The sequence below is a fragment of the Misgurnus anguillicaudatus genome, chromosome 7 (genome assembly GCF_027580225.2).
Source record: "Misgurnus anguillicaudatus chromosome 7, ASM2758022v2, whole genome shotgun sequence".
Classification (NCBI taxonomy): Eukaryota; Metazoa; Chordata; class Actinopteri; order Cypriniformes; family Cobitidae; genus Misgurnus; species Misgurnus anguillicaudatus.
In genome coordinates, this window is record NC_073343.2 from 8769324 (window position 1) to 8788812 (window position 19489).

General features: G+C 42.3%; 1 long non-coding RNA gene across 1 annotated transcript; it reads right to left on the reverse strand.

Moving 5' to 3' along the window:
• Positions 1–1469: 1469 nt before the first annotated feature.
• On the reverse strand, positions 1470–3052 carry LOC129446037 (uncharacterized). The gene is made up of 2 exons (XR_008645008.2): positions 1870–3052; positions 1470–1669 (listed from the first exon to the last, which is right to left on the reverse strand). It is a non-coding gene; the product is annotated as an uncharacterized lncRNA (long non-coding RNA).
• Between the last annotated feature and the right edge of the window lie 16437 nt (positions 3053–19489).

The window sequence follows — 19489 nt, forward strand, 5'->3', positions numbered from 1 at the left end:
TACGCCTCGACAGCATATAAAAACTTATTTCTGAATATTTTGGCTTGTTAGCTGTACACCTTGTCACACAGCAGTTTTTAGGCATTATTCTGTTTTTAAGTTTTATCTGTAAATACGTTTTTATAAGCTGTCAACCCAAAAAAACGAGCGTTTAAAGACACAAAAGTTGAAACAGGCAACTTTTCATAGTACTCCTAATAGTAGAACGGCGCCCACTATGGGGAAACGTAGTCGGCGATCCACTTTTTTCTCCTTAAAGGCTGAGTTTTACGGCTCGACAGCTGATAAAAACTTATTTCTGAATATTTTGGCTTGTTAGCTGTACACCTTGTCACACAGCAGTTTTTAGGCATTATTCTGTTTTTAAGTTTTATCTGTAAATAAGTTTTTATAAGCTGTCGACCCAAAACAACGACCGTTTAAAGACACAAAAGTGGAAACAGGCAACTTTTCATAGTACTCCTAATAGTAGAACGGCGCCCACTAGGGGGAAACGTAGTCGGCGATCCACTTTTTTCCCCTTAAAGGCTGAGTTTTACGGCTCGACAGATGATAAAAACTTATTTCCCGGGGTTTTTGGCTTGTTAGCTGTACATTTTATCACACAGCAGCTTTTAGGCATTATTCTGTTTTTTGTTATAAGCCAGAAATGACAAGGAGGCAGCCTCTCGTCATACAAAGTCAATGGAGACGGTTGGATTGTTTTCCCTCCGGTGGGCGTGGTTTCAATTTTGCATAACTGCGCTCTGTCTCTATGTTGGGGGGGCGTGTCCGCTGTCTGCGCTGAAACCACACCCACTTGGGGAAATGCTTTCTCTCTCAACTTTTTAGTACAGCTACAATCTAAATAGGTGCTCGTGATTGTTTTTTGGGCGGGGCCATGCACGGTACCTCAAGTGTGTCAACGAGCCACCATTTTAGGCCTGCCTTAAAATCCTCAGAAATGGTAAAAAATGTTTAACAATCTATATAACGTTCTGACATTTATGTGTTTAGAAACAAGCTTCATGATTGACTTTACAGGGACTTTAATAGTTACAGAATAATGAAACAAGGCATGTTTTGTTATAATTTGATGTTTTAGTTAATCAGACTGATGTAAGTGGTGACATTACACACTAATAAATCAGAGCACTGCAATATTTTCATTAAATATTTCAGTACATTTATTCATCCACCTATCCATCCATCCATCTATCCATTTTCCAAAATTGCTTATCCTATGCAAGGTCACAGGAGGGTTGGAGCCTATGCCAGCATCTTGAGCCACAGGCAGGGTACACCCTGTATAGTTACCCAGTCCATCGCACGGCACTCACAGACAGACAGATAAATACACACACAAAAGAAATCTAGATATGTCACAAGCCAGGGGCTGGCTGCTCGTGGTTAAGCCACGCCCCTTCTCAACTTCCACCTCGAGGAGGTCCCCAAAACCAACCCAATGACCAGACAACAACGAGGACAGGTAAGTATAAAAAATATTCTTTATTTATTTAAATAGTTAAAATGTATGGGGACTTGGGGAAAGGGGAATTAAAACTAAAATCAGGCTCTGCCCTCCAGGGGGCCACGGCCGAATGAATGACAGAGGGTAGGGGGGGGTTTGCGTCGGGGAACTGGCTCCCGCCTCTGGTTCCCTCTGCCCGTGGCGCGCTCCTCTTCCTTCCTGGAGGCAGAATAAATCACAATCAGTGTTGGTATGGACTTTTCTTGTCCGTGTACCTGTATACAGCGCACGGCGGTTCGCCGCCTATTTCCCACAGCTCCTTGCTCGTTGACTCACTCTCCTTCCCTGTTTTCTCTCTCTCCACAGACTACAGCTGGGACACGGGGACACGGTGGATCGGTCTCAACGGGCTCGCTCACCTCTTCACCGACTGCAGCCTCTTGGTACGTATGGTTCTCCTTCCTAGCTCGTTCCTTTAGCACTCACACTTGTTCTCTCTATTCCTTCGCAGGTGACAGCTGGGACACAAAAGGCACAGTGAATCGACTTTCAATGGTTCTCTCACCTCGTAGCTGACTACAGCTTCTGGATAGATATGACTCTCTTCACAGCTCGGTATCTTAGCGTTCACACTCGCTCTCTTTCCCTCCACAGACGACTCTGCGCGGGTTACAGCTTCGGGGTAGGTATGGCTCTCTTCACAGCTCAGTATCTTGGCGTTCACGCTAGCTCTCTTACTCTCCACAGACGACTGCTGGGACACAGGGACACAGTGAATCGTTTTCAAGGTTTTCTCACCTCTGCGCTGGTTACAGCTTCTGGGTAGGTATGGCTCTCTTCACAGCTCAGTATCTCGGCATTCACGCTAGCTCTCTTTCTCTCCACAGACGACTGCTGGGACACAGGGACACAGTGAATCGTTTTCAAGGTTTTCTCTCACCTCTGCGCTGGTTACAGCTTCTGGGTAGGTATGGCTCTCTTCACAGCTCTCACGACACACTCCTCTTCCCTATTAATCAGCAGACATAACAGGTTATATGGTATTTTACAGGGTGGCGGGCTTACGCTGGCTGGCTACGCAACACGTCGACTGGACAGTGGTTTCAATGGGACGCCGGGGACCCAAACCCTCTCGGCGAGCTCGTTGGTTTACAGAGGGGCGAGAACGTCACGCCGGCACACCGGGTCGAGCGCCACCCTTTCCTCGAGACCCGTTGGTCAATCGAAAACTGGACCGGGGCGCCCTTTCGTCGAGACCTCGGGGCGGCGGATCTCTTTCGCCTCTAACTCTGTGATGATGGAAAAGACACAGGTAAGGTAACAATATTATATGTGATACTCACACACACCGCCAATCGCACAGTTCTTCACCGCCACTCCAAAACACAAGTCCGCCAAGCGTTGGCTGGGAGAAGTACTTCGAGATGCCACTCCGTGACTTTTAAGACTGAAACACACTACAGCATAATCATATACAGGCTTTATCTAGGGCCGCTTTCCTCTTCGTCGTCCCGGGACGAGTGACTGGAGGCAGGGTTACGTCTGACAAGACACAGCAATCTCACTGCAATACACAGCATTACACAGCACCACTTCAAGTGAAAATTTCTACATCCAAAGATTCACCCACCACGCTTAGTGCACACAATAGACACCCGTCTTCTTCCACTTCGCTCTGGGCGAGAATATGGAGGTGGTAACACGGCCTAGTGTTTGTTTTTCGTCACTGTAGCTGCTTCCACACAAGGACCCTTCGGTTCACCCACCACGCTGGTACAGGGGTAGGGCCACTCACTCTCTCTTGAAAACACTCAAAACGACATACAGGTCAAGTACATGCAAAACACCTCCTTCACGGGATTTTGTTACTCACAATTACTGTACTTCCTTCGTCCTAGGTTGACTTCACACTGCAATGACTCCAGACGCATAGACAGGGCGTTTTCCAGCCACCAACACCACTTTTCCACAGGTGTATACTCACAATGGTAAGTTTCCTCTTCCTTCGTTTCTCTCATCCAGCATCAGTATCCGTCTAATATTTAACCCATAAGGTCTTCGATATCTTCATCAATGTAGATCTACGATCCAAACGAGAGAGAGAGCAAGTACAGCAATCCAAATAGCGTATCCGGCGAGCCCAACTCAGCGCTACGATACACACCAACAAACAGGGATAACATCAGCCAAGACTGTGACAGTACTCTCCTGGGTGTTGCTCTCGTCCAATCACCCGGCGCTCCTCTTAATAACTCCCAGCTGTGCGTAGTTTGGCTGATTACAGCGTTCGCGACGCTACCGGATGTCCGGTGTTTTCTCTTACCGGTCCGGGCGGAAACATCCGGGCGGAACCAAACTTTCCCAACTTTTGGTTCCGCCTAAAAGATCGTCACTCCTGTGACAGATACATCAGGTACAACACCTGTCATTCAAAGGAAAAAAATGCTTAATCAAATACTGACTATGCAGCCTGATCACGCAAGAGTTCGTATCAGTTGGCTAATTCGTATCAGTTCATACGAAGTTAATCGTGCAAAATCGTACGATTCTTGTGAAAAAGCAACAACGAAACCGAATCCCCAACCTTGCCCCTAAACCAAACATCACAGGGGTCAAGGCAAATTGTGCCGAAACTTACGAATGTGGTTGTATAAATTGATACGAATTTGCCAACTCGTAAAATATGTACGAATTCTCGTGAGATAGCGTGAGAGTCGTGAGAAAGGCCCATAATGAATTTAAAATGGAAACTTCTCTTTCTTTTTTGTCTGTCTTTCTGATTCCTTTCTTGCAATCTTTCCTCTTCTCTGTTTTAAAGTGCATGTTGATTATTTTAGCCCGTGAAGTTCTGAACTGCTCTTGGCTTGATCACAGCTTGAGCTCTGCTTGAGCCATCAGCTTTCTGTCACACTCTTTTATTCCCACAGATGAATTTGCAGCTAATAGTAAGTTACACTGCCTATAGGGACCAAAACAAAGCACTGCTTTGCAATAAATGCTTGCTAAAGGCTGTTAAGATCTTTTAACTGTGACCCAGTCTGTGAACACCCTGTTGTCATCTTTGTGATTTACTGTTTTCTACATAAAATCATTCTAAATAATGCAAAGAATACTTTGTAAAAATTTAACCTTGATTTTTTTATATTGACTGAGTAAGGCCAAGTCAAAGGTTAAAGGAAGCCAACTTTCTGACTACTTTGATTCTCCTTTATCTCATAATTAGATTATGAGATTTCAGCCTGGATTTCACAGACAGAGTCATAAATGTACATACCAAATGATGCAATGTACATATCGGGCAGACGGTACAGGCTAACATCAAGGTTAATGGCAGCTTTAAGAGATTGTACACCCCAAAATGAAAATTGTGTCATCATTTATTCACCCTCATGTTGTTCGCCAGCCACACAATGTCACAAGCGCTCTTGGCAAACAGAGGAGAGGTTTCAAAAGGACATTGACGCACACACGCGAGAGAGTTTGAGTCTTCTCAGACTTTTCAGTTTGACAAAAACACATTTACATTTAGCTGACGCTTTTATCAAAAGCGACTTACAATTGCTATATATGTCAGAGGTCACACACCTCTGGAGCAACTAGGGGTTAAGTGTCTTGCTCAGGGACACAATGGAATGTCACAGTGGATTCGAACCCGGGTCTCTCACACCAAAGGCGAATGTCTTCACCACCCCCTATACCCACCACATTCATTTTAAATTACCCAAGACGCGATGCCGCTATTATTGTACCCGACTCGTGTCCGAGCAACCTGATCTCACAAAGTTCCGTGTTATAGTCACAGAATATTTTGCTCATTTATCCGTGTCATTGCCACGGATCTCCGCATCTTTCTGTGTCCATACCACGGAGTTGCTTTTCCGTGTCAGTTTCACGTATTGGTTACTCAATTGTTTTTCCTATTTTTAAACCATTTTCGGGTGGGTTTGGGGTTAGATTTGTGGTTTGGGTTAGGATGTCACTTTAACTATTGGTTTATATTTTGTTTTTTCCAGATTTTTAAACAATTGTCGCCTAACGTTAGGGTTAGAGTTGGGTTTGGAATAGGATGTCATTTTATTTAACCCACGCAAAATGCTAAGAAAATAGTAAAAACAATTGAGTAACCAAATACGTGAAACTGACACAGAAAAGAAAGTCAGTGGTACCGACACATAAAAATGCGGAGATCCGTGACAATGACACGGATAAATTAGCAAAATAGTCTATGACTATAACAGAAATTTGTGAGATCAGGTTGGTCCGAGGCACACGTGGAACTTTTAGACCCGATCGGGGTCTCGGGTCGGAAGACCAAGACGAAGACTTTAAGGGACCAAGACCAAGACAAGACCAAAGACAGTCGAGACGAAGACAAGCCAAGACCATCAAAAATGATCTTGAGATCAGTCTTGAGTACTACAACATTACCTTTAGGGATAATTTCTCATATTCACTGAAAGCATAACAAATAATGCCTAACATTAACAACTCGTACAGACTTACTGAAGAGAATACTGAAGAGAATTAATTAAACAGCTTGATGGCATTGATATGTAAAGTGACTGCTTTGTTACATGTGCATCATGACTGCAGGACTTAATGTTACTTACAGTCTTTAACTGACAAGCCATGCCGAACACCGATATTTATGTGCTGAGAAACAAAATCAATACAACTTAGCTGCAGTATAACAATGGCGGCTAAGTCGCAACATAACCTCAATGAGAGGAGAGAAAAACAAAGATTTTCTGTCTCAAACTTGTTATTGTAATCCAGGCATGGTAATAACGTTGCCTCGCTTGAGTCGACCGAATATAAAGAAAATCACGTCTTTAGAACATTCTCCACGGTTCAGTCATCACAAATATAGTACATACTCTGGAAATTGCATGGCTACTTATTTGTTCAAGATCCATAGAAATATCAAATACTTATTTTCCCACAGTTGCAGAATCATGTGTGACATCTGAACTGCACTGAAACTAAATGTCTATATCTTTGACAGATGTCAGCGGGTGCATTCGTTTCGAGTTGAGCTCGTGTCTCATGGCTCATGCCGCATTGATCCAGCAGTCTAAGCTTTGCCCGTGACTCACCCCTGATATTTTTCCGTTTTAAAACCTTTTCTGTGTCTGACAGCTGGTGCAAATGGTGCTACCATATGAATAAAGCTCTGATTCATTGTGTACTTCTTAACATGATCAATGCAATGATGAAAGGATGTAATTTGCCCCCTAAGAGGCCAGGTGGCGGACAGCAAACTTTAGCCCGTAATTTCAGCAGATATTAACAATATGTATCTGTCTTATTAAATATCACAACTCTTAAATCTCTTCCCTAAAAGAATCAGAGGCAAAGTCACTACCCTCCATTCAATTTTAACAGGCTCTAAATGTGCCGATATAGCACTGAGTAGTAGGTATTTAAATTAAGTGATCGCTACCTTTTTCAACCTAAACACGCGGATGTAAAATATTAGTAAATTAGTCTCATTGTAGATTGTTTACAAGACTCAGTGTTGTTTGTCTGGTGCACTTAGAAACTCAAATTTTATCACCCATGAATAACAGGCGGTAAATGGAATTTTGATGACAAGAAATGTTTGTCTACATTTTCTATTGATGCAATTGTTCATTCAGAGCACTTATATTCAGACATGAAGTGTAGACCAGCACATTTTAGCACTTTAAAGAGACCGTTATGGCATCTAGACTGCAATGTAGGAGTGATTCTTTATAGTACCGGTGAAGAATGTCAGATTGTGCTATACCCTACTGCTGCCTTTTCCACCACTTATTGTTTGCATACCTTTGCAGGAGTATTGAGTTATTGCTTTAGTGAATTGGGTGTGCAAATTAAAGTTGTGAAAGCTGGCACAGTTTAACTCCCAGAGGTCGTTGCAGAGAATCCCTGCCAAAAGATAAGAAAAGATAAGTAAATATACTTAAATGAGAGAATACCTGAGAAAAAGATTGATCATGTGTGTACCTCAGGTTATAAGGCAACCTTTAACATTTTCTATCCCTCTTTTATTTAAAGCTGCGACTGACAATTTATTGTTTTAAAGCTAAAGTCAGCACACTAACCTTTGCTCCTGTATGGCAGTTTTAGCGTGTTAGCGCCCACTCATGCATTCTGAGGCAGTAATTATCGCCGTGTTAACCATAAGGGGATTAGACAGGCTTTAAAAGTCCTGTCTCCAGGTTTAAAGAGCTTTGACTCATAATCTATCTCTGCATCATATCCAAGGCACATCTCACACACACGCTTGCACGCATTTTACAGCATTATCCCACATACAAGGTGTTGCTATTATGCTAATAAGAGTCATTTTGTTGGTTTTCTTTTGCAGAACATAAAAAACGTTTTTATATTCTGTGTCGTCGCCCACGTCGACGTGCAATTAAACATGCAGACCGCTAGTAGGCAGTCTCCACGCGTGTAACCCCCAGTAGCAGTGCAACAGCCAAAGAATACGCTTGGCCAGTAAATCTACCAAAGAAGAAGAAGAAGCAGTTTGTTGTGTATAGCTGTATCCCAATTTGAAGGCTGTGACCTTCTAAGGACGTCTAAGACCGATTGCGTCAAAGCAGCATGACTTAAGCCTAGTAGGCTAAAGCCATCCCAATTCGAAGGATGCTTAAAATGAAGCCTCAAAATGCGTCCTTATTTCTCCGTGCTGTCAAGGGAAGAACGAATGAATCCTTCACAGCCTAGGGTATCCCAAGATTCATTGCGCACCTGTATCACCTGGATATTTTAAAATAAGCAACTAAAACCTTTATTAAACGGGCACTCTACTTTTTTTGATAATAGGCTCATTTTCCAGCTCCCCTAGATTTAAACATGTGGTTTTTATCGTTTTAGAATCCATTCAGCCAATCTCTGGTTCTGGCAGTACCACTTTTGGCATAGCTTAGCATAATTCATTGAATCTGATTAGACCATTAGCATCGCGCATTAGCAGGCGCAATGATATTATGCAGTGTCCGAAAATAGTCCCCTGCTATTAAAATAAACAAGGGGACAATTTTTGGGGCTGTGTAATATCATTGCGCCTGCTGCAGCCATGGTACGGAAGCAAAGTCCTTGATTACTACGTCAGAATGAGAGTATAGTTGTCAGGTATGGCAGAACACGAACCCAATTGCAGACAGTGGTGGTAGAAAATACTTGAATTTATTAAACAAAACAGAAAAACAAAACCCACAAGGGGGCAAAATGAAACACGCAAGATCAACACTATACTGATTAAACTAAACTAGACTCAAAAACAACACAGAACACTAACGTCAAATATACAAGAACTTGACTAGGCATTTCAACCGACAAAGTACTCACAGGGAAATTGACAATGGACAAGCAACGAACACCAAACACACTGACATTAAATAGGAGAACTAATGAGGGGAACAGGTGAAAATGAGGAAATCACACAGAGCAGGAACACCTGTGAGAGAAGCACATGTGAACCTGTGAAACAAACACAAATCACTAACAAGACAAAACACAAATATATTTTTATATATACACAAACATATACATATATACACACACACATACACACGAGAAAACAGTACACTAAATAAACAAGACAAAAACAAAGACTAGAAAATGCAAGGGAGCGGGGATAAATGACGACAAGCAATGACAAGAGAAAACAAGGGAGCGGGGAAAAGTCACAAGACACGGGAAAAACGTGGTATGAGAAAACACTAAAACCACGTTCTCCCACACAAAACATTGTACTGTCAGAACCCTGCCACACTAGACTAGATATAATAACCAAACAGGACTCCGGCAGGGTCCTAACAGTACCCTCCCCTCAAGGGACGCCACCTGGCGGCCCTCAAGGAGAGACACAGGTCAAGACAGACTGGACAGAAGACAAAACCCATGAAAACATGACAAACACCAATAAAGGAAGACAAGACAGAACAACTAGAGGGTTAGGGTGAGACAATAAAAACAATAAACAAGGGAGGGGGGGCGGGGGAATAACAAAGTTAATAGGTGGTGGTCCAGACTGGGTGGGAGGGGGAGGGGCGTGAGTCCTTGATCCTCGGGGTATGGCCGAGGATGGAGTCCTGGCTGACTTGACGGGTTTCTTGGGGGTAACTTTGGGGGAGGCGGGTCCAGAAGTGTAAAAATGTGGCAGTGCTGGGGCAAGGATAACAGGGGGTGCTGCAGTGGGCTGGGAAGCCGCAACAAGAGGCACTGCAGGCGGCGAGACCACAACAGGAGGCGAGACAGGGGGCGCTGCGGCCGGAAGCGGTGGCGATACAGGAGCCAAGCCAGGTGGCGCTACGGCCGGCAGCGGTGACGAGACAGGTACCACGACAGGGGGCGCTGCGGCTGGCAGCGGGGACGAGACAGGGACCACGACAGGGGGCGCTGCGGCCGGCAACAGAGACGAGACAGGGACCACGACAGGGGGCGCTGCGGCCGGCAACGGAGACGAGACAGGGACCATAACAGGGGGCGCTGTGGCCGGCAGCGGAGACGAGACAGGGGAGGCTGCAGCCGGCTGGAGACCCGAGGACCCTTTCTTCCTCTTCTTCTTTGGCCGGGGTGCAGAGAGTGTAGGAAGAGAGGGAGGCACTGTGAAGGGCGTGACACTCTCAGAGGAGGACCCCCCGGACGTAGACTCCCAGGAGATCCTCCTCTCTCGCTTTCCACGGAGGCTGACAGGTGGGGAGGAGCTCTCTGGGTTCGGAGAGGTGGGTGTTGGTTCGCCCAGAGTCATTACTCCCACAACACGGCCCTCCAGGATAGATGGCAAAGAGTCTGGTGATGCGGCCTCGGCTGAGACCCTGGGCTTAGGTCGGTTCATAACATAGTTCATCATGTCTACTAAGCCCAGGGGTCTCAGCATACTAACTTCGCTCGGTTTGAAAGGCTCATCGAGGCAACTATTAAAAATGGTCTTCAGTTCTGCCTCATTAAAGTCAGTGCTCCCCATTGCCCACAAAAACTCCTCAACAAAAACGTTGCTGCTCCTTCCCCTTTGGCGACAGCTAAACAAAGAATGAGCCCAACGGGCTCTGTCTGCTGGGTTCTGGTTTGGCTTGTCCATCTGTCAGGTATAGCAGAACACGAACCCAATTGCAGACAGTGGTAGAAAATACTTGAATTTATTAAACAAAACAGAAAAACAAAACCCACAAGGGGGCAAAATGAAACAAGCAAGATCAACACTATACTGAATAAACTAAACTAGACTCAAAAACAACACAGAACACTAACTACAAATATATAAGAACTTGACTAGGCATTTCAACCGACAAAGTACTCACAGGGAAATTAACAATGGACAAGCAACGAACACCAAACACACTGACATTAAATAGGAGAACTAATGAGGGGAACAGGTGAAAATAATGAGGAAATCACACAGAGCAGGAACACCTGTGAGAGAAGCACATGTGAACCTGTGAAACAAACACAAATCACTAACAAGACAAAACACAAATATATTTTTATATATACACAAACATATAAATATATATATATATACACACACACACACACACAAGAAAACAGTACACTAAATAAACAAGACAAAAACAAAGACTAGAAAATGCAAGGGAGCGGGGATAAATGACGACAAGCAATGACAAGAGAAAACAAGGGAGCGGGGAAAAGTCACAAGACACGGTAAAAACGTGGTCTAATGAGACAACACTAAAACCACGTTCTCCCACACAAAACATTGTACTGTCAGAACCCTGCCACACTAGACTAGATATAATAACCAAACAGGACTCCGGCAGGGTCCTAACAATAGTTCCTAGCCATATCGGCTTAGAAAATTTTCTGTCAGTCTTAGTACACAATGTAACTACAGAAGAGTCAAGTTTTAAATACGAAAAATATTGAAACTCTTTGGTCATTTTTATGCTAAAAGTGGTACCACCAGACCCGGAGATCGGCTGAATGGATGCCAAAACTGTAAAAAACAAATGTTTTACTCTAGGGAGCTGGATAATGAGCCTATTTTCAAAAAAGTGGAGTGTCCCTTTAAATAAAAAAATTCTTACTGTTTTAGTATTATAAGTTGTGTTTTGTATTAATATTATTCTGTTTATGTTGTGTATATATCTAAGGTTGATTCATTTGATATACTGTTGAATAGTTTAATCTACATCAACGTGTTATTTTTTCCCATCTGTAATTTTTACACTCCAAAGTGTGCTCATAAGCACCCCCTTTGCATCCTTGATGCTGTCTTTGGCGAAGCCTGCACTGCAGCAGGCATTGCGCACTTTACCAACCTAGAAGACCTTGCAAAAGAGCAATCAGACCAATCAGACGTTGGAAGGAGTTCACACTGATGGGCAACTTCTCTTTCCGGCATAACGCTCGAGTCTGTCCCAAAATATGACTCTGGTGCGCCCTCTTGGTCTCGTGTCAAGGGTCCCTAAAGTCTGCACTACATTATGTCATCTAAGTGTGGACTCTCTAAGGACTCTCTTAGGACTCTAAGGAAGTCCATATGTCCAGAGTGTGCCATTTGGGACAAGGCCAAATGTACAGTAACTGTACTCAAACCCACCCCAAGGAGTGAGGTTTACTCTCACACACTAGCCGGCCTTCATTAAAAATGTGTCCTTCATATACCAAACTGCACTTCCCAAAACTGAAGATTGTGTCTTTACGCAAAAGAGATTCCTCTTACAGGAACCTATGTAGAGATGCTTTACTAATACTTCAAAATCCTATAATTGGATAAAGGATAAACATGATCTTGTTTGTGTTATGATGTTTAATTTAGTAGTACTGCTGTTTTAGATAAGGACATTCATTTATCTAACACAACTACTGTATAGGCTTGTGAGTGCAGTGTTTGACGCATGATTGATGGTTTTGTTTTGTGATGGAGTTCTACTAGATACTCAATCTCCTTCTTGCTTACCATTTCTCTCTCTCTCTCTCTCTCTCTCTCTCTCTCTCTCTCTCTCTCTCTCTCTCTCTCTCTCACACACACACACACACACACACACACTCACTCTACTGTTTACACCGAATAGCAAACAGCCTCATTCATCATACATTTTAAGAATTGATGCTAAATGTTTCATAGAAGCCAGCTGAACAGACACTGTAAGCTTTTCTATTCTCAATAATTTCAGAATATTTCATATTAAACCCAGATAAAGTTATGGAAGGAATAGACAAACAAATCCTTATTTCCAGAGACAGAAATGGCAAAGGAGGAAAACAGAATGAAATAAAAACACATTATGCAAATGTGTTGAGAAGCATATTTGAAGAAAACATGCCTCTTGACATATTCAACATGTTTACTAGTTTTAGACAAACATGTTTATCAAATCAAAATCACTTTATTGTCACATCACCAATAGCAAATGTGCAAGTGGTGAGTGAAAGTCTTGGGTGCGTGTTCTAGACAAACTGTACAAATCACACTGTTACATAACATACATTATACACAGATGTACACATAAGATATACACAATATACACATAATATACGAACTGTGTATAAACACAATATACACATAATACAGAGAACAAGATGTCCTTGTGTGGGTTGATATACATTACGTATAGATTAAATACAGTGCATTTATATATGTGTTATGTTGTCCTGATGTGATATGGCAGTATGTAGTGTGTTTACAAGGGGTTTTTAGCATGTTTATCTGGTCAGGCTGGGAGAGCATCTTAAACTAGATCAGACTATACCAGGGTAGAACAAACTATTCCAGCCCTTTATATAATGTATTCACTCCAACACCCCATCTGCCCTGACCCTGTCAACACACCAGTGGGCATGTGGATGGGCATCTTATTCATGTGGGTTATGGGCAGTTCTCCATTACTGCCCTCTGAGCACGAAACAGTGAACCAAAAATTTGTGATGTGTTAATAAAAGGCAATTTCCCAAGTCGTAATATCCAGTCTCATAATCCTACATTTACAGCTACAGATTTCTCTGTTTGCTGAGTGTTGGGGATTGGCTACTCAAGGGGGGTAAAAATCAATGAATCGATGAAGAAACTGAATATTTTTGAAAAAGAATGATTATATATGAACAACCTTATCTAATGCTACAGGATATTATACACACATACAGAATCAGGTGCATGCTGTCTGAAGAAAGGAAAAGGACACTTTAAACATTTCAGTTAATAAAAATAAACATTAAAAAATTTAATAATTGGCCATATACCAAAAGTATTAATTTTATTATATTTTTAACTCTTTCTTCCTGAGTATGCTGAAATGCATGTGAGTAAATCATCTGCAAAAAAAGTCATCTTGTAATAGCTTAAATGTCCCCAGCTTTTAAAGGTCACCTTATATGAATATGTTTGAACATAACTGTGTATCACCTGTATGTGTACACAACCACCATGTAATTATAAAAATCTGCCACTCCTTTAAATTAAATCCCCGTAAACCTCAGCAGTCTCATGGCACAAACTGTTGGCGTTTTCTGAGCAAACTGATGTCACTTTGCGCAGGCCCCGCCCACAATCGTCCAAAGACAAAGGTTAGATTATAATGTCTATTTTAAATCTTCTTTACATAATTCATTACCGCACATTTATTATGTACAATGAAGTATAGTGATTATAATAAAAACGGTGGGCCCTATCATACACCCGGCACAATGCAACACAATGCGCGACGCAAGTGTCTTTTGCTAGTTTCAACCCTGCGCAATTATGATTTTCACGTTTAGCGCCACGTTGTTTAAATAGCAAATGCATTTGCACCCAATGTTGCACCCATGGGCGTTCTGGTCTGAAAATGAGGTGTGTTCAGGCGCATTGTTGGAGTGTTGTTATTTTGAGGCAACTAAAATAGACTATGCCACTGACCAACTAAAACCTGGTCTAAAGTCTATGGTGCAATAGTGTTTTTGTTATTGAATGAGTGCGTTAGAAATATGCGTCTAACGCGACAACAATGCGGGTTTGCTTATTACATGCATGGATGCGCAGCAGCACAAAAAAGCTTTTAAAGGTGCAATTTGTAATATATTTGCAGTAAAATGTCCAAAAACCACTAGGCCAGTGTTATATATTTTATCCAGCTGATTACTAGCAATATCTGTAATGTTTTCTACTACTTGTAAATCGTGAGAAAATTTCCATTCAAAACATTGACACGGGGCAGTCCAGTCTCCTGTCAATGATGTTAATATCCATGTGACCCTTTGTCACCGCCTTTACTGATGTAAAAACCACATGACAACTGTGGTCGAGTTCGAAAAAATAAAATGGCGGCCAAGGAAGCTACTGGAGCACAAATTTAGTGCAAATAAAGGTATTGTCACAGGTCGGAGCGGACCACTAATGTCGTGAGTCCCGCCCCTCCCTAATTTCCACCTCGAGGAGGTCCCAAAAAAACCCCAATGACCAGACACACGAGAGAGAGTAAGTAAATTAAAACAAACTTTGTTAAATTATTTAAAAGGTAAAGGGGAGGGGGGAAAGGAGGATTAAAACTATGTTTTTCTGAGCCAGGAGAGGGTCGATCTTGAGTCGCCTTAGACTCTCGCGGGGACTACTGGGTAAGTCAATCTGTCTTCTTCTTTCGTTACGTCCACACGTGACTTGACCGTGAATATTCCGGTTCTTGTCCCTTGTATCTCCTAGCCAGCTGCAACAAAGCCTCTCAACTTCCGGTCCTGGGCGGAGAGAGTGAACACAGGTAAGTACGCAGGTATGTATATGGGCGAGTACCTGGATCGACAACCTTGGCAGATAAGCAGCACACGATCTTCAAACTGGGATGTCTAGAGGGTCCACAACTGTCCCGGGGGCAGGGCTAGGGGGACATAGAAGGTACACAGGTGAGTATTCGGGTATATAAGGAAGTACAATAGGCTGGGCTCTCAGCTTTGAAACGTCCAGGCAAAAGATGCAAAGGAAGCACGCTGGCTCTTGACTTTGGACGTCCACTTAAGTATATAGGGTGAGTACACTGAGCTCTTGGCGTTGGACTTACAGACAAGTATGCAGGGTAAGTACACTGGACTCTTGGCTTTAGACTTACAGACAAGTATGTAAGGTAAGTATACTGGGCTCTTGGCTTTGGGCGTACAGGTAAGTATGCAGGGTAAATACACTGGGCTCTTGGCTTTGGGCGTACAGTGAGTATATAGGGTAAGTACACTGGGCTCTTGGCTTTGGGCGTACAGGTAAGTATGCAGGGTAAATACACTGGGCTCTTGGCTGGGACGTACAGGTAAGTAGGTAGAATTGTACACTGGGCTTTTGGCCTTGGACGTACAGGTAAGTATGTAGGGTAAATACACTGGGCTCTTGGCTGGGACGTACAGATAAGTAGGTGGAATAGTACACTGGGCTTAACCAGACCTGACTCACCGGCCCGGAGGTAACAAACGTCTAGATTTAGCTCTGTGGGGCTTCAATGACTGGAGAGAATGTAGAGACACACACAAACTTCTGGTCCTCCTCACTAGGACGGACTTCTAGAGAGACACTCAGACGTGGACTTCCAACACGTAGTGACACAGTCCCACATCGACACAGGGCCCTTGGCTCAAACCTACAGACTGGCAGCAACAACACATGGAGGCTCTTTAACAATAGGCTACTTCAGGGAGCATGTAAGGAAGATACATCACCACTTGACTTGCAACAGAAGAGCGAGTAGAGGTACAGGACAGGGCTGCTGCACGTTGGGCCTAGCACGGCCACAGACGGAGTCACAAACGGTGGGTAGTATGGAAAAGAGCACCATACCGGGGATGTACGGTTCGAATCGGCCAATCGCTTCCATCTCCTTGCAGGGAACACACTGGAACACAATATTAGTGCAGGGGCACTCACAAGACAGAAATCTGCTCGTACTCACTGGTTTGTTGACACTCAACGTTGACTTTTCTCCTTCAAGGGTCTGGTGCACACAAGATGGCTAAAACATCCTCCTTCTTTCCTTCTAATACATTTCCAGGGACTTCTCCGATGTACACGATCTCTTAAAGTAAGCAGTGTATGTAAACACAAATGCCACAACAGGAAACGTTTTGAATACTTAACTCGATCTTTCTTTGGCCCAATCTTCCATGTACACGCTCCCAAATCCACAATATCCTCAAGGCTACGTCTCTCCAAGCCCACTAATTGCTCCGTCTCACCTCCAGTATTGACCGAAATATCAATCGCCTCTTCCTGTTCTTCCAATGCTTTATTTATACTCCCCCGCTCCATAGAGTTGCCCAATCCCCACGTTCGTTTGCACACATGTACCCAATAAAGCCCAAATCTAGTTGCCCGGAGTCACCGGAAGTAGCAGGGTGTTTCACGGACACTCGTCCGGGCGGAACTATTCCTTGCCATTTTGGGTTCCGCAATCTTAAGTCACTCCGTGACAGTATATTTTCACTTTTTACACATTTTAATTGCATTTCTAGCGAGAAATTAGTATTGTAGTTTTCAAATATGTGATAAGTTATCACAAAGGCGCTCTCTGTTTATATTTCAAACATGCTGCCTTTGAAGTGCATCTGAAACCCTTTCTCTGAGCTGCCTTCATGCCTTCGAAGTCATTTCCTCATGAGGCAGGGAGGCAACAAGTCACTGCCTTGAGTTTTCAGACGCAGCCAGTGTCGTGGACAAATGCGGAACTATGCGTTAGCGCCTGTCGGGCTATGCGCTTGCTTATGGACTTATGGATTACTCTTTACCGTCTGCCACTGGGTGTGTCAGCAAAGACAGCTCCCGTAAGCGTAAGGGCCAACCAAACGACCCAAGAAGAGACCAAACGACCCTAACAAAACGAGAGAAAGAATGAGGCTCAATTTGGTGTTGCATTATCTGGATGCAGAGTGCTTCGCGACAACATTTAACTAGACAGAGATGCTGATCCTGCTTGTGTTTTAGGCGATGGGTGAGTTGTTTTGATTCGTAACCCTTCAAAAAACTTATGCTATTATATTGATCACAACATTAGTGGGTAGATTGTAATCAGCGCGTCTTCCCGCGGACAATATGCACATCAAGAGAACACATCAAAAGACACTTCACAATAAGATTTGTACTGTCAATACATTATGTGAAAAATCATTGTAGATTGTAAGTTGAAAACTTAATTCTGTGCTGTGTTAACCATCGAATTTGGACTAATACTGTACCATCTATGAATAACAATTTTGTTTTGAACATCACATATAAACTTACATAATGAAATAAACAATGTCATCAAACGCAACATTTATAAGACTTGATTACCTTATCCGTCAACGTGATTTCTCGTTTGCGTCTGATTGATGGCCATCAGGGGTTGAGTTAAAGACTACAAATCCCATAATTCCACACTACTTCAGAATGTCATTAAACAACGTCATTGTTATTGATTTGATCTTGCGCCATCTAGCGGCGCAGATAATAGAAATTGCATCTTTAAATATGAAAAATTAAACGATTAAAATGTAAAAGATTATTATTGAGTCTCTTGGACATAAATGAAGACCAATTATGAGACGTTAAGGCGTAAAGAGCTGCTTCACCTGTAGCCTAAGTAATTTAATGTTTTTCTTAAACAAATGCATTTTAAATGTTTTTTAAATGCTTTTCCACGGATGTATTGTATATGATGACTTTGTACTGTACTTGTGGAAATGGTGAGATGAGAACCTTTTTAAAGTAATGCTTTTAAAAAAACATGGCGCTGTCCGAGTGCTGAAACGGTTCTCCACACGTTTGTAAATTCTTTATCTCTTGTTTGTATGTTTAGGGTGCAAACCTTTTCTTGCATATTTGCTAATTATTTTATGAGATTACAATGATTATGTAGGATATTAATACATTTACAGCAATTAAAAGCCTGCTATTTTCACTTCCATGACTAAAAGAAAACGTCTTTTAAAGGTTTTAATAAAAAAAAACAATTTCAATATAAGTGAAAACAACACAATTATTTAACATTAATATTAAATTGGGGGCCTCCTTTCTCCGCTTAGTTTTTCAGTTTACAAAGTCCGTCATCTAAATAGGGATTAGACATAACACCAGCGCAACTGGCTTTTTTAAGGGATGAGAGATAAGACTCTCATTGGTTTATTGCACGTTACGCCCAAAACACACCCATTACTCATTACAAGAATAGGAACAACCCTTTTCGACCGTGCGCTCAGCGCACAAACCATGTTTCCCGTCGTTTAATTACCAAAAGTGGAATCGGACACCCCCGTTAAGACCGTGTGCCGTGCGCTTTAGACATTGCGCTTAGATCGTTAAAATAGGGCCCGTTGTATGTTTTTGGTATAAATAACAATAAACAGGTAGGGAAGCAGCAGCTCATTTGCCTTTAAAGAGACACACACAAAAACAGCACTTGTTTCATAAAAAAAATCTGTTGGGTATCTGGACCTGAAACTTCATGTGCACATTAAGGGAACACCTGAGACTAATATTACATATTGAAAAATAATAACCTTTAATAATCATGCCCAAATGTAATGATCTAAGCCAAATTTTAATAATAAACTATTCTTTATTATCCTTTATTATTAACTGAAAATTATTCTTTTCACCATACTGATCATATAACCTGCATATTGTACATATGTCTTGTGTATGGTTACTAGAAATGTGTCAGTCAATGGGATTGACTGGTCTTGACATTAAAAGTTCAAATATGTGCCGAAGAAAAGTATCAATGAAACAGTTTTGTCTTTTTAATCATATGCTTAAGAAGACTTAAACATACACCATTGTGTGATTTAGCTAAAATATCCTGGTCATTGCTTCTTGCACATAGAAAACAAGAAAATTGTCTCCTTTTGTGTCATTTGGAGGACAGAAAGTCATACAGATTTGGATTAACATCAGGTTGAGTACAGTAACCGATGACAGAATATTTATATTTATGTGACTGTTGCACACACCAAAACACATATGCAATGCCAGGAGGTTATCTTTAGTTAGTATCCAGACCTTTTTATCTGTGTTCTGTGCCCAGTCTGAAGTCAGGCAATACAACGTTTCTTTCTGTCACACTGACTAAATATTTTTGCTTCTGTATCTCCTTCTGATAA